This window comes from Equus caballus, chromosome 1 (genome assembly GCF_041296265.1).
Source record: "Equus caballus isolate H_3958 breed thoroughbred chromosome 1, TB-T2T, whole genome shotgun sequence".
In the NCBI taxonomy this organism is placed as follows: Eukaryota; Metazoa; Chordata; class Mammalia; order Perissodactyla; family Equidae; genus Equus; species Equus caballus.
In genome coordinates this window covers 145,300,107-145,313,042 of record NC_091684.1, presented here as the reverse complement: position 1 = coordinate 145,313,042, position 12,936 = coordinate 145,300,107, and the positions used below count along the sequence as shown (strand labels likewise).

The window sequence follows — 12,936 nt, the reverse complement described above, 5'->3', positions numbered from 1 at the left end:
ACTCAAGAGGGAGTGGCAGAATAGAGCTTGGACCAGAGGAGAGAGGGGAATAGTATTCAGAGAGGGGAAATGAGACACAGGGGACTGTCTTGTGCCCCTCTGAGATGAGCACCCTACACACTGGAAGGCAACCCGATGGGGACAGTCAAGAAACACTTTGAACCTTTCTGGGGACTCTTGATGATGGGCTCTGGGTTGGATTGGGCACTTTCCGGTAACACCTACACACCTTTGCAGACATAGTGGCAAGTTACATATATTTCAAGTATATTTTCAGTGGTAGAAATGGGAAGCTGAGTGATACTGTTATCACTACGACACAGGATTCAGTTCAATACATACTGAATGCACACCATGTGCCAGGCAGTGGGAATCTAATGAAGAAAATGAAAAAATAATCATTGAGGCTTTACAGCACTAAAGGGATGCTATTAGGTCAGATCTCCACATCACAGGTCTCAAGACCATGCTCTCTTCTTATCACAGTGGCAATTTCACATGTGCCTGTGATTATCTGATTCATGTGTCTCAGGCTGTAAACTCCATGTGAGCAGGGAGTGGTGTCTTTTTCTTCTTCACCATTGTGTATAAGATCTAAGCATAGTTTCTACCTTTTGACAGGCACCCAATAAATATTATTGACTGAATGAGGGTTATGATGCATTAATCCTTTGTGGGAGGTATTATCCTTTTTATAGGTGTGGAAACAGCCGTAGAATATCCGAGATCACACCAAAGTAACTGCTGGAGAGAGGATTCCAAAACAGCTCAGCCTGACTCCACAATCCAGGATCTTTCTACCAGGTCTTGCTCCTTCCCCTGGGTTGGAAGGGACACAAGCTGGTGGGGGAGACCGACAGGAACACCTGTACTGGGTAAAGACTTAGCTACACGAAAAAAGGTAGGAAGCTAAGGCGGCGAGGCGAGCAAAGGGCGGGGGTGGGGGGGGGGGTGGGAGCAGAGTCCCCAACTCTGCTTAAATCCCGCCCATCCAGAAGAAGCAAAATTATGAGTGGATTGGCTTGTGTATCCCGCTCAGAATCCAAATTGAGAGGAAGGTGGAAAGAGTTAGGACGCTCTGGGAGGGGGATGAGGCAGAAGGGAGGAGGAAGCATGTGCAGAAGAGGAGTGGCGGCAGTTCTTTCTTGCGTCGTGTCTGTTGCGCCGAGACATGATCCTTGGTCCCAGCGGCGGGTGTCAAGGTGATTCATTAAACGGCACTTGGCAGCCGCGCGGGTTAGTTCACCTGCACAGGTGGAGTATCAACGCGCGAGCTGCTGATTAGACAGTGGCCTAATGAAACAACTTCTCCCCAATTTGGAAGGGAGTGGGGGAGATAAATAACGCTTTGGGTGGCAAAGAGGCTTAGTAAACAAGGGGTGTTAGGGCTCCGAAGAGAATTACAAGGCAGCCACCATGGCTATTATCTTAATCAGGCACCATTTCAACCCCTCTCCCTCCAAGTCAACCAGCCCTACAACAGGATTTATTTTCCAATAAGCGAAATCCCCGCCCGCCAACTCGGAGCCGCTGGGAGGAGAGCTCCGGGGGAAACAGCAGCGACGAGAAGAGGCTATTTTGGGTGTGGGAACGCGGAGGGAGGAGGGGCGGCGCCGCCAGGCTGGGCGCGGGCGCGCGGGGAAAGCCTCCAGCTCGGGCTGCCACGGCAACCGCGTCCAGGCAACGCGCCCGGAAGCGGCTCGGGCGGCGCGCGGCGGCTCGCGCCCCCCGGGAGCCGCGAACCCGGCCGGGCCGCGCGCCGGGCCAGGCGACAGGCGCGCGCTGATTGGCCCGCGCTCCCCGCGGCGCGGGCCCGCAGCCGGGCGCCCCGCACAGCCCGCGCCAGCGGCCACCGCACCCAGCCGCGCCGGCGAGGACATGGGCAGCCGCGGCGCGCCCGCCCCCCGCGCCGGTGAGTGCCGCGCCCCGGGCCCCCGGCTGGGCATCCTCCGCTCCCCGGCGGCGGGAGCTCCCTGGGACCGCCGGTGACCTTGGGGCAGCCGCGGGGTGGAGAGACTTGGGGGAGACAGAGAGAGCTGCGCGTGGCCCATGTGACGAGCTGCCGGCGAGGGGGTTAACTGCATGCTGACGCCGAGGGATGAAGTTGGGCACAGAGCGCAACTGGCATTGCATTTTTGCGGGGGCTGGTGGGGAGGTTGCATGCTAGGAAACCGACAGAAGCCCCGAGGGACTGTTTGGGGGAGCTGGGGTGGTGCACAGATTGCCAGAGGGTAGAGGTAAGTCAGCCACCCCACCACTCAGAGCTGAATGACCTTGGACAGGTTAACCTCTCGGCACCCCCCGCTTCCACTTCTTTCTCATCTTTAAAAGGAGAGCCTTGAGCTCCTTGCAGTTCCACGGAGCTCTCGTGCCATTGTACTGGGAGCTGAGAAAGGACCCCAAAGTACCGTGCTGCAAGTACAAGATATTCAAGGCTTAACCGTGTTTTTCTACAAGGGGTTTCCATTAATTGGCTCTCAAAGTGGCCAGAAATGTTACAGTTTCATGGAAGATTATGGAGAGAAAGCAGTGAGCAGTCCAAAAAGTGTCGTCTCTAGATGCACGAGTTAAGAGCTCTTGAGTGCTCTAAAGTCATGAACACAATCAGGGTTAATACTCCTGAGTTCTTCTTTCCTGTAGTCAGTCTAATAGGAAACTTTGTATTTGAACAGGTAAAATCAAAACCCAATAGTGGCAGGCAGCAGCGAATTAAGTGAGTCATTTCTTCAGTATGCACGAGGTTGTGTGTGCGCGAACGCGCATGCCTTGCTGTGCTCACGCCCTCAGCTTAAAGTCTGTGTATGTCAGTGTTAGAAATTATTTCATAGGAGTAACCAGAAATGATGCTAGAATGATGTGAATCCACAGAAGAGCAGCTCTCTCAGAAGCAGGGGCAAACATTTGTGGCCTGCTCTTTAAATAAGAGTTGGGCTTGTGAAAGTAAATGTCTTCTTTACTGACAACCATGCCTGGGATTTGCACATTGCGTCGGCCTGCGGGGCACACCCTGGAGTGTGTGTGTGTGAGAAGGGAGCTCCTGAGACCCAGTCGGCTCTGACACCTCTTCTCTTTTTAGGCACTCAGCTCCTTTCTGGATTCTCCTTTCACAAACTTCCCTCTGCCAAGGAGGGGGAAGGGAGGAAATGCCTTGGCCCTCTTACGGGTCCCTGGGTCACCCCTTCTGGCTTGCTGCTCCAAGGCTTCCCTTGATATTCATTCCAATCTGGTTTCATCTGTGCAAAAATGTGGGTTGGGAAGACATTTTCAATGTTAATGAATAAGCTTCTGCAGGCGTGTTTACCTGAGGGTTTAATAATCTTTAATGGTTAACATGTTAGAAATCTGATAGCATTCAGATAGAAAAATCCTTACTGCCCAGGAATTCAACCACCAAGCCATACAAACCTTTAATGAATCACACCTCATTACACCTGGAACCCTCAGGAACAAGCTATTCAGCCTTTTCTCTCTCTAGACCCCTAACCTGTGTGTCCCCATCCTGTCTCTTGTTTCTTCCATCCTGCAGCCACACTCCTGTATTTTCATTTTTCTGCAGCTAAGCCCGTCTCCTGTCCCTTCCCCGGCACCACAACTTCCCTCAGAACAGCGCTCTGCCATCTCCCTGGAGCAGGGGTTGGCCCTCCCTGGCTTCTCAGTGCCACCTCCAAACCATTAATCCATCGCCACCAAAGTGTCCTCTTTAGAAGGTCGTGCAGTCTTCCTGTGCCCCAGACCTTCCTTCTTGTCTTCTGGGTCCGTGCTTGCCAAGCCTCGTGGCTCCTCGGAATCACCTGGAGCATTTTGAAAAATGTGGCTCTTTAGACTCCCCCAAACATACCAAATTAGAATCATCAGGGTGGGCAAGACCTACAGATCATTATTTTAAAAACAAACCCGAAAAGAAGAAGAGGAGGAGAGAAAACAGAGGTCCCCGGGTGATGCAGGTGTACACCCAGGTTTGAGATTCGCTTCACTTGATGCTTTCAAGAAAGTAACATCATGAGCAGCTGGCTTGATTCACTACTCTGTCTCTTGCCGGTGACTTTGGGGTTTCTGCTGAGGCTCTGTTAACTCATTGACCTTGACATTCCTCAAGGTCCTCAACATCAACTCCTATGTCTTTAGTTTCCACTTTTCTTCAGCCACTCCCGCTTGGTCTTGTTTAGTCTTCGGAATTTTTTCCACCTTAAGACCTGGACTCCAATTTGGACTTCAGCCTGCTTAGCTGAGTCTTTCCACCTAGTGAACCAGATTTTAACCATCACTGAGGACTCTGGTCCCTTAATCGCTGGCTGTTCCCATCCCTTTATGGCTCCATTTCTCCACTTGGAGCCTGTATGTTGCCAGCCATTTCAGTTCTGTCTGGAATCCCAGAATCTTTTGTCTTTACATGTTGGACTTCTCATATTCCAGTCCTCAATCCCAATATCACCCTCATTATCTGCTTTTTCTTTGCCCAGCCTGCCAAATTAACTAGGAGAAAGTCACAAAGACCTTCCAACTGGTTCCATTGCAAATTTATGCTGGCTCTAATTTCACCTAGGTCTTGCTTTTCTATGAAAAAGAAAATCCATCTTTTATTAGCTCCCGACTGCATTCCTTTAGAAGTTATGCCAGACTTTTCCATGCCTTAAACTTCCAGTTAGTTTCCTTCCAGGAGATCTCCTTTTTTCATTGAAAAGTTTAAGGATGTCCACATCCTACTTTATTGGCCTCTGCCTCGGTGTAAGTTCCCAATGTACCCTCCTCAACACCTCAGGAAGTTTTCTTTACCCATCTTTGTCCTTCTTTATTTCCTCTTTGTCCAAGGAGGAAAATGTCTACAATGCCCTTCCCAAGATTAACCCACATACACTCCACATTCTGCATTCTCTGGACTGTTCCCCGTCCTTCTTGCCTCTTTTGGGAACTTGCTCCATTTGTTATTCCCTTTCTCCACTTTCCTTGGTCCCTCCATCCTCTGCCTCAACCCTCATCCCACCATATATTCGAGTCATTCTTTTCATAATAAAAGAACTTAGAGTCACAGCTCTGTCCAATAGAACTTTCTGTGATGATGGAAATATTTTATATCTTTGCTGTCCAGTTGTCCAATATGGTAGTCGCTAGTCACATGTGACTACTGAGCATGGGAAATGTGGCTAGTATGATTGAGGAACTGAGTTTCAAATTTCTGTTTATTTATATTCAATTTAGATGGTCACACAGGGCTGATGTATCGGGCAGCACATCTACACCCTGCTACTGTGTTGAATGTCCTCAGGTTTCCCTCCTTTGCCCACTTCCTTCTCCTGGCCTTGCCCTCGCCTTTCTGTTGAAACTGCTTTCTTATACGGCTCCAGTCGGGGGTCCTGGTTGCAGGGCTGAGGCCTTTTCTCTGTCACCCTCCTCCTGGATTTCTGCCCTGCGTCTGCTGCTGGCGGTCACCCTCCTCCTGAGCATCTCTCTTTCCTTGTCTCCATGTCACTGGTTGTCCACCTGCAACCCGGACTTCATTGTCTCCTTTTTCCTCTTGACTTCTGACTGATCGTGGGATCCTGTGGGATCCTGTCCTTGGCCTTTTCCTCTTCCTTTCCTGGCCTCCTCCCTTCTCCCTCTCCCAGTCAACCTCTCCCCCAGCCAACATTAGTTGTTAATGGGCAGTTACCCTGTGCCTCACTGAGCACCACGGGTCGCTTGTATTACGTCCTTGAATGCTTGTTCCAACTCAATGAGGCAGACACACTTATCATTCCTGTTATGCAGGTGAAGAGACTGAAGCAGAGAGAAATGAGAATAACTTAAGTGAGTCACTGGTTTTTAGGGAGCCGACCTGAGAAAGGAACTCCGCGTCTGACCTTAGAGCCCCGCTTTTAAGCAGGTTTTACTCAGGCCTCCCAGATGCCTTCAAATCTACATGTCTGGCCCTGCCCTCTCCCAGATTCCATTCAGAATTTGATACCCAGAAGCCTGACTATTTTGTCTCTAAATAGCTCTTCATCCTAGCTTCCTTAGTCATTTTTCCCTTTTTAACTTTTTATTTTGAAATAATTCAGATTTACAGAAAACTTGCAAGTATAATTTAAATAATTCCCAAATTCTATAAATATCAACTATTTATCACACTTGCTTTATCCTTCTCGCTTTATCACATTCTCTGTCTCTCCCCACACTCATATCCATACCCACACCCACACACGTGTGTATATATACACACGTGGACACACATGTACACATGTGTACACACATGCAAACACATACCTGTGTTGTGATTCTTCCTGAACCATTTCAGAGTAAGTTGTAGACTCGATGCTCCTTTACCTCTGCCTCCCAAATTCTTCAGTTTAGATTTCCTAAAAAACAAGGATATTTTCTTGCATAACAAGCATCCAAAATCAAGAAACTAACATTGATTCTGTGCGATTATCTAATCTGCCGACCTTATTCCAGTGTCACCAATAGTCCTAATAATGTCCTTTATAGCAAAAGAGAGTGAAAAAAATTTTTTTAAAAAGTCTCAGGCTGGCCTGGTGGCATAGTGGTTAAGTTCATGCACTCTGCTTCAGTGGCCTGGGGTTCATGGGTTTGGATCCCGGGCACAGACCCACACACTGCTTATCGAGCTATGCTGTGGTAGTGTCCCACATACAAAATAGAGGAAGATTGGCACAGATGTTAACTCAGGGACAATCTTCCTCAAGCAAAAAGAGTAAGATTGGCAACAGATGTTAGCTCAGGGCAAATCTTCCTCAACAACAAAAAAAGTCTCTTCCTGATCCAGGGTCCAATCAAGGGTCTTGTGATGTGTTAGTTGTTGTGCCTCTTTAGTCCCTTTAGTCTGGATGGTTCCTCAGTTCTGTCTTTGGTGACCTTGACACTTTGGAAGGGTACAGGCTGGTTATTTTGTAGAATACCCTTTAACTTGGGTTTGTCTAGTGTTTTCCCATGGTAGGTTCAGGTTATCCATTATTAGGGAGGCATCCCGCGGGGAGATACCGTGTCCCTCTCAGTGTGTTCCTTAGTGCTTTTCCTGCTATCGTCATCCTCTCTGTGATCTGCCCTCAATCACTTGGGTTATTCTGACTTTTCTCCTCTTCTTCACACTCCCACATCCAGTTGGTCGTTGAGTGTTGAGGTGCTCCTTGCACAGTGTCCCTCGATTTGTCCCTTCCTTTCTGTTCCTCCTGTCTCTCTCCTGTTTCACACTGTCGTGGAGTCAAGGCCTCCACACACGGTCCCAGGGACTGTCCTAGTCGTATCTTCCACTGCTTACCAGTAGGAAGCTGGGTGCCCAGTCATTTCCACTAGTCAGTACTTCCTCTGCTTTGTCCTCCCTCCCTCCTTTCTCAAGCTGCCCTGCCTTTACTTGTCCCAGCCCTTTGAATATCCAACTCAAATGCCTGCTCCTCAAATGCTTGAACTGACGGCCCAGTTCAAACGGATCCTACCCGTCGGCCCAGAGGCGACACCTGGTCTGTACCACTCATGTGGCAAGTACCAGGCTCTCCACTCTTGCATGGTGGCTTGTCTGTTTTATTTCCCTATTGAATTGAATCTCCTGAGTGCGGGGGCTGTCTCTCATTCAGCACTGTAGCGGCTCAGTGAATATTTATTGATTGGACTAAATTACTTGATTAAAATTATTAAGCGAATGCACATGATGACCTTAGAGTTGTCTGCTAGCATCTGGTACACGATGGTGGGTATGAGACCCATGCTTTAACTCCAAGAGTCAGGTGGATGTTGGTTCAAAGTGAGGCCTTTTAGCAAAACGATGGATAATTCAAAAAGGTATTTCCATGCTATAAGTGGGATAAATGATTTTCACCATGACATCTTAACTTTGTATATGCGAGTCAAGACAAAGAAAGGACACATTTGATTAAAAAAAAAGAGTAGAGAAACCTAACATAGCATATTAAAAATGGCCTGTCTATTTCTTCACACCTCAAATGAGCAGCTGAATGTGTGAGGAGCAGTTTCTCAGGCTCACATCCTCCCTTCCCAGCCTTCTGAGCCCTCCAACCACCTGTTTCTGTCCTCTTCATTGTCTAGCCGACTCACTCTCCTCTCTCCCCTCTCTCCCGTCAGCGCTGTCTTGCTCTCTCCACACTCCCTTCACTCTTTCTCCTCTTGCCTGTGTTTCACTCTTCCTGCCTCTTCCTTTCCTTAATAACTCTTGTATTTCCCTCCCTCTCCCTATGTTGATTATTTTATTTTTTGACTTATTGATTGTGGTTTTATGTTCCATGGGTTTTCAATATAAAAGGAGGTGAAAAAAGATAAAACAATTGCTTTTTACTATTCGGTGGTCTTCTGCTGATTTTTCCCCCATGGCTCAGTGGTTCTTGGTATTTTAAAAGCGTAGTTATCTGTGATAATAAAGTGCCTTGTTTGATTATCTTTCTGGTACACCAGGAAAGTTACCGGGAGTGTGCTGGTTGACAAACATCAAAAGGCCTGAATTTTTCAGTCTCAAGGCAAAATTGGTATTTGAGATAAGGAATCAGATTTCAGGGTGGTGAGTTGTTGAGGGTATTGAAACGACAGTGTTCCTCCTCCAGGTTTGCCTGCTCTTGGTGGCTGATGGTCACCTTTTTTCCCTCTTCAGGATGCTTTTGTGTAGATGACATCTCCTCTGGATAAAGTAGCTACAGCAGTGACGGCAGGAGATTCTGCTGCCTAGCTGAGCGGGGCTTAAATGAAAAGCGTGTTTATGTGGGAGAGAATGTGTGGGGGTTGCTTTCGCGTTATGGAATTCTTAAAATTGTTTAACCGGGACGATGTTATTCAGAAACCCTTGGTGCCTTCAGCTTGTTTTTTGTTTATTTCAGATTTCTTGTTTCCCCATTTTTAATTATCTCTGGAAGGGCTCAGGAGTCCTCCCCTGCTCTCTCTAAAATACTTGTAAAATTAATGCACTGATCTCAAGTCATTACTCCAAATAAAAGAGTCTCTCATCGTCTGCCACGATCAGCAGAGAAGTCCAGGCCCCTCTTGCTGAGTGTGGGAAAGAGGGCACGGACCGGAGGCTGGGTCTTTCTTCCAAGCCCGAATCCTTAACTCTTCAGCCAGAGATTCACATAGGGTAGAACCCAAAAGTCACAGCCAGCACTGTGTCTGCGTGAGCGTACAGAGTCACACCTTCCCCTCCTCTCTGCGATCCTCGGTGCCTCTGGGGGTGTCGGGGGTTTAGTAGGTAGAGAGTTTACACCAGCTTTCAATAATATTTTTTCTGTTCTAGCTGTTGCGTTTGGCAGATTCCCTTTTTAACATTTGGTAATGTGTCTTTTCTAATGCTAGAAAGAAAAGTTGCCAAATATAGCTGTTGATCACAATAAAACACCCTAAAAGTAACGTGAAGACACTTCTCTGGTGGTGTGGGTGCCTGCATGTGTGAGTGCCCATGCACATGAAGGGGCAACCCGAAGCAGGCTGCCAAGCTCACAGCTGGAAGGGACCTTGAGCCAGCAATTGATATGTCATTTGGGCAGAGCAACTCAATAATTAAAGTGATGGGCCTTACCAAATTAGACAAACAAGCGAATGAATAAATATTTATGAGGGTTTGTGATGGGGCACTGTGCTGGGCTTCACGGGGATTACAGATTCGTATGATAAGTCCCTGCTGTCCCATAGCAGCTCAGTTGGGGAGACATAATCTATGAAAAGTTCAAATAACAATAGAAGATTTAAATAGCATTTCAAAATAGCTGTTATTAATAGATGGGAACAAAAACGAATCTGTTTTTGCAGGGGTTCTCCTAAAAACGTTAGCATCATTCTAAACTGTGGAGAGTGGATTAAAGCAACATCGGTGGCCATTCCTTGGGTTCTAGGGGTCCAGATGATTCCAGTCCATTTGTGAATCCATCTGGACCCGGCGGAGGCCACGTGTATGTTGCAGTTTTACTGGATCTCATCGGTGATGCAGTGATCTCCACACTGGCTGCAAGGCCACCCGTAATTGTTTTGAGCATTTTCAAGTTCATTTTTTATGAATCAGAAGTACAGCCACTCTTCACCTTTCTACCTTCAACAGAATTCCCCCTGTGAATGTGTCAGAGTGGAGGGGAAAGAAAACAAGTCTTGCAAAGTGGGATCCAGGCCACTTTTTTACAAAAGGCATTAGAAGTAACTACCTTGGGACCCTGTGGAGGGACTCACACTGTCCCTGGAGTCTAAGGCTTTTGGACTCCTGTGCTAGTGGCCCCACTGATGGCAGCGCCGAGCCACTGGACCTGTAAACGTGGCTGATGCCCTGGGATTTGGTCAGGCCAGGGCTTCGATGAGGCCTTTACTGAGGGTTCTAGGCTTAAGCCTCATTATGTGCCGACAAGGGAGTGGGTAAAAATTAACAGCAAACTGGGAGTAGTTGTTCAATCGATATAGAGTTGCAGTTTTGGAAGATGGCGAAGTTGTAGAGATCTGTTACACCATAATGTGCATGTAGTTAACACTGTGCTGTACACTTAAAAATGTTTAAAATGGTAAATTTCATTTTATGTATTTTTAACCACAGTAAAAAAAATTAATAGCCAACTTATTTTAATTGGACCATATCATCTTTTAAACCCAGAATCAGCCTTATCTCTTGGGTTTTGATAGCTCTATGGGCAATTTCTGTGGGCTTTTTTTCTCATTGATTTATTCTTTTATTCGAGAAATTTTTGCTTAAATTTTTGTCATTGTGAAAATAGCACACATAAACATTGGTTTATTTTTAAGTGGGGGCAGGAGGAAGTAATTTTCTCTCTTTTTAAATGGTACAATGAAAAATTAATGGAGAAATAAAACATTATACATTTAGTTGAAGCCCCCGGTATTCCTCTGTCTGATGTCCTCTAACCCCCACTCAGAGATAAATATGACCCCGATGTGGTGTTTGTCATTTCCATATTCGTCTCTAGATGTTATAAATTTGGCATATTATTTGGCATATTTAAACCTTTATAAAAATGTCACCATAATGTTCATATCCTCTTTTACCTTGCTTTTTTACTTTATATATTTGCGAGATTTATTCACGTTGGGACATGTAATTCTAATCTATTTATTTCCACAACTGTTTGTTCTTTCGTTGCATGAATAGATCATGGTTTATTCATCCGTTTGCCTAACGATGGGTGTTCAGTCCTCCCTCCACCTACTTTTTTGCTCTTAGAAACAACAGTACCTTAAGTATTCTTGTAAATGTCTCCTTGTGAACGTGTTTGAGAAGTTCTTTGGGTATTTCTTAGCAGTGGAATTATTGGGTCATGGGGTTTGTGCATGTTCAGCTTTAGTAGATATTGAAGATTGCTTTCCGGAGTGGTGGTACCAATTCCCATTCCCATCTGGTGTTCTTGTCGTTCCATACATCTTCCTGTCATACGTGATCTTGTCACACTTGATTTTTGCCATTCTGATCAGATGAAGTGATATCTCTTGTGATTTTATCTCTTGCGGCAAATTAGATTTATTTTATAATTTGCTTCCACTGGCCAGAACAGAGCCACTGTTTTAAGAAAGCTTGTTAAAGTTCTTATTCTATCTTCAATATCCTTTTGAGATTTATCTAAGCCAGACAACCATTTACAAATCTATTAAATGAATTAAAAGTTAGATTAGAAAATAAGTGTCTTATCCCAGTGAACAGAACAACCTCTGAAGTGATTTGGTGTCACAATCCCAGCTGACTGTAACTACCGCTGAGTAGCCGCTTGGGCTGGGCTCTGCTGTATTCTGTTGGTTAAGACTGAGTCACAGGTCCCACCACACTCAAGGGAAGGGGATCACACAAGACGTGAACTCCAGGAGGTGGGGCTCATGGGGACCACCTTACATGTGAGTCTGTCCCCCACCACAGATGCCATGTTATGATCATTGCGTTTCAGCATCATGGGTTCAGATATTCAATACTGTTAGGGCAGTCAGAGATGACGAGGTTTCAGGAGAGCAACTCACCCAAGTCTGGTTGCGTCAGAGGTGAGATTCCAATGTATTAATTCACAGTGAGGAAAGTAGCTGGCGGATAGACTGGAGCTCGTGTTTGCTGCTTCCTGCATATTCCCCTCTTATGCACATTCACAAGGGAAGGTGAACGATGCGCTTGGTGAGCATGAGTTCAGGGCAAGAGGAGTGAGCAGGATTATCTTAGTGCCTAATGTCATTGGACCATGAACCCTTAGTGCATACCTCTCTGTTACAGAACACTTCCTGCTGTCCCAGATTCTTAGGTTCTTGGAAACACTGATACATTTTGCCTCTTTGGACTCTGCTTTTCCTGGATTGCTGTGTATACCATCCCCCTTTCTGGGTGCACGTTCATTCTCTAGTCAGAATATAATTCAAATGATTAAAATCAGCGTTGTGACATGACTTCATTTCAGTCATCTATCCTTGAGATTCATTCATCCAGCAAACATTTGTTGATGAGTTGCTATGTGCCGTGTGCTTGAGATATAGCTGTGGACACTGCGGCTCCGCATGGAGCTCACATATAGAGCCCAAGGCTGACATTGAACCACTGATCACTAGTGTGATGACGCTTTGCTTTGTTTCGATTGTGAGTGTCCCCAGTAACTTGGATTGTTCTTACAGATCCACTGATTTCATCCCTTCTTGATTATTTAGATTTCATTGTCAGTCTCATCTTCACTTCAGTTTTGAAAGTAGCTTGCTATTTGCCCTATTGACTTTTTATACTACCTGTGTCATTTCATTGAAAAAGAAAAGGAAAGAAAAATAAGAGACCTAAAGGTTGAACTAAACCATGATTATAAGTAGTATTTCAGTGTAAAGCTTCATCAGTAAAGGGCTAACAACTATGATGTATCCATTCAATGGAGTATTAAGCAGGCATTAAAAATTGTGATGTGTATCTTTATATTTGACATGGAAAGATGTTCACAAAATAGGGTCCCCATAGTATAGAGTATGATTTCATTTTTTTCAAAAAGGAAAATTCTGTGTATC

General features: G+C 46.0%; 1 protein-coding gene across 4 annotated transcripts in view; it reads left to right on the top strand.

The window, feature by feature from the left end:
• The first annotated feature begins 714 nt into the window (after positions 1-714).
• Positions 715-12,936, top strand: part of FAM81A (family with sequence similarity 81 member A) — a 62,985-nt gene continuing 50,763 nt past the window's right edge. The window contains exon 1 of one of the 4 annotated variants that reach the window (XM_023616516.2): positions 715-901. The gene's annotated coding sequence lies outside the window, so the exon portion shown is untranslated. Of the gene's footprint in view, positions 902-1,706; positions 1,913-12,936 lie in introns of those variants that run through there. The other 3 variants (XM_070270918.1, XM_070270924.1, XM_023616511.2) reach the window with 3 other exon arrangements.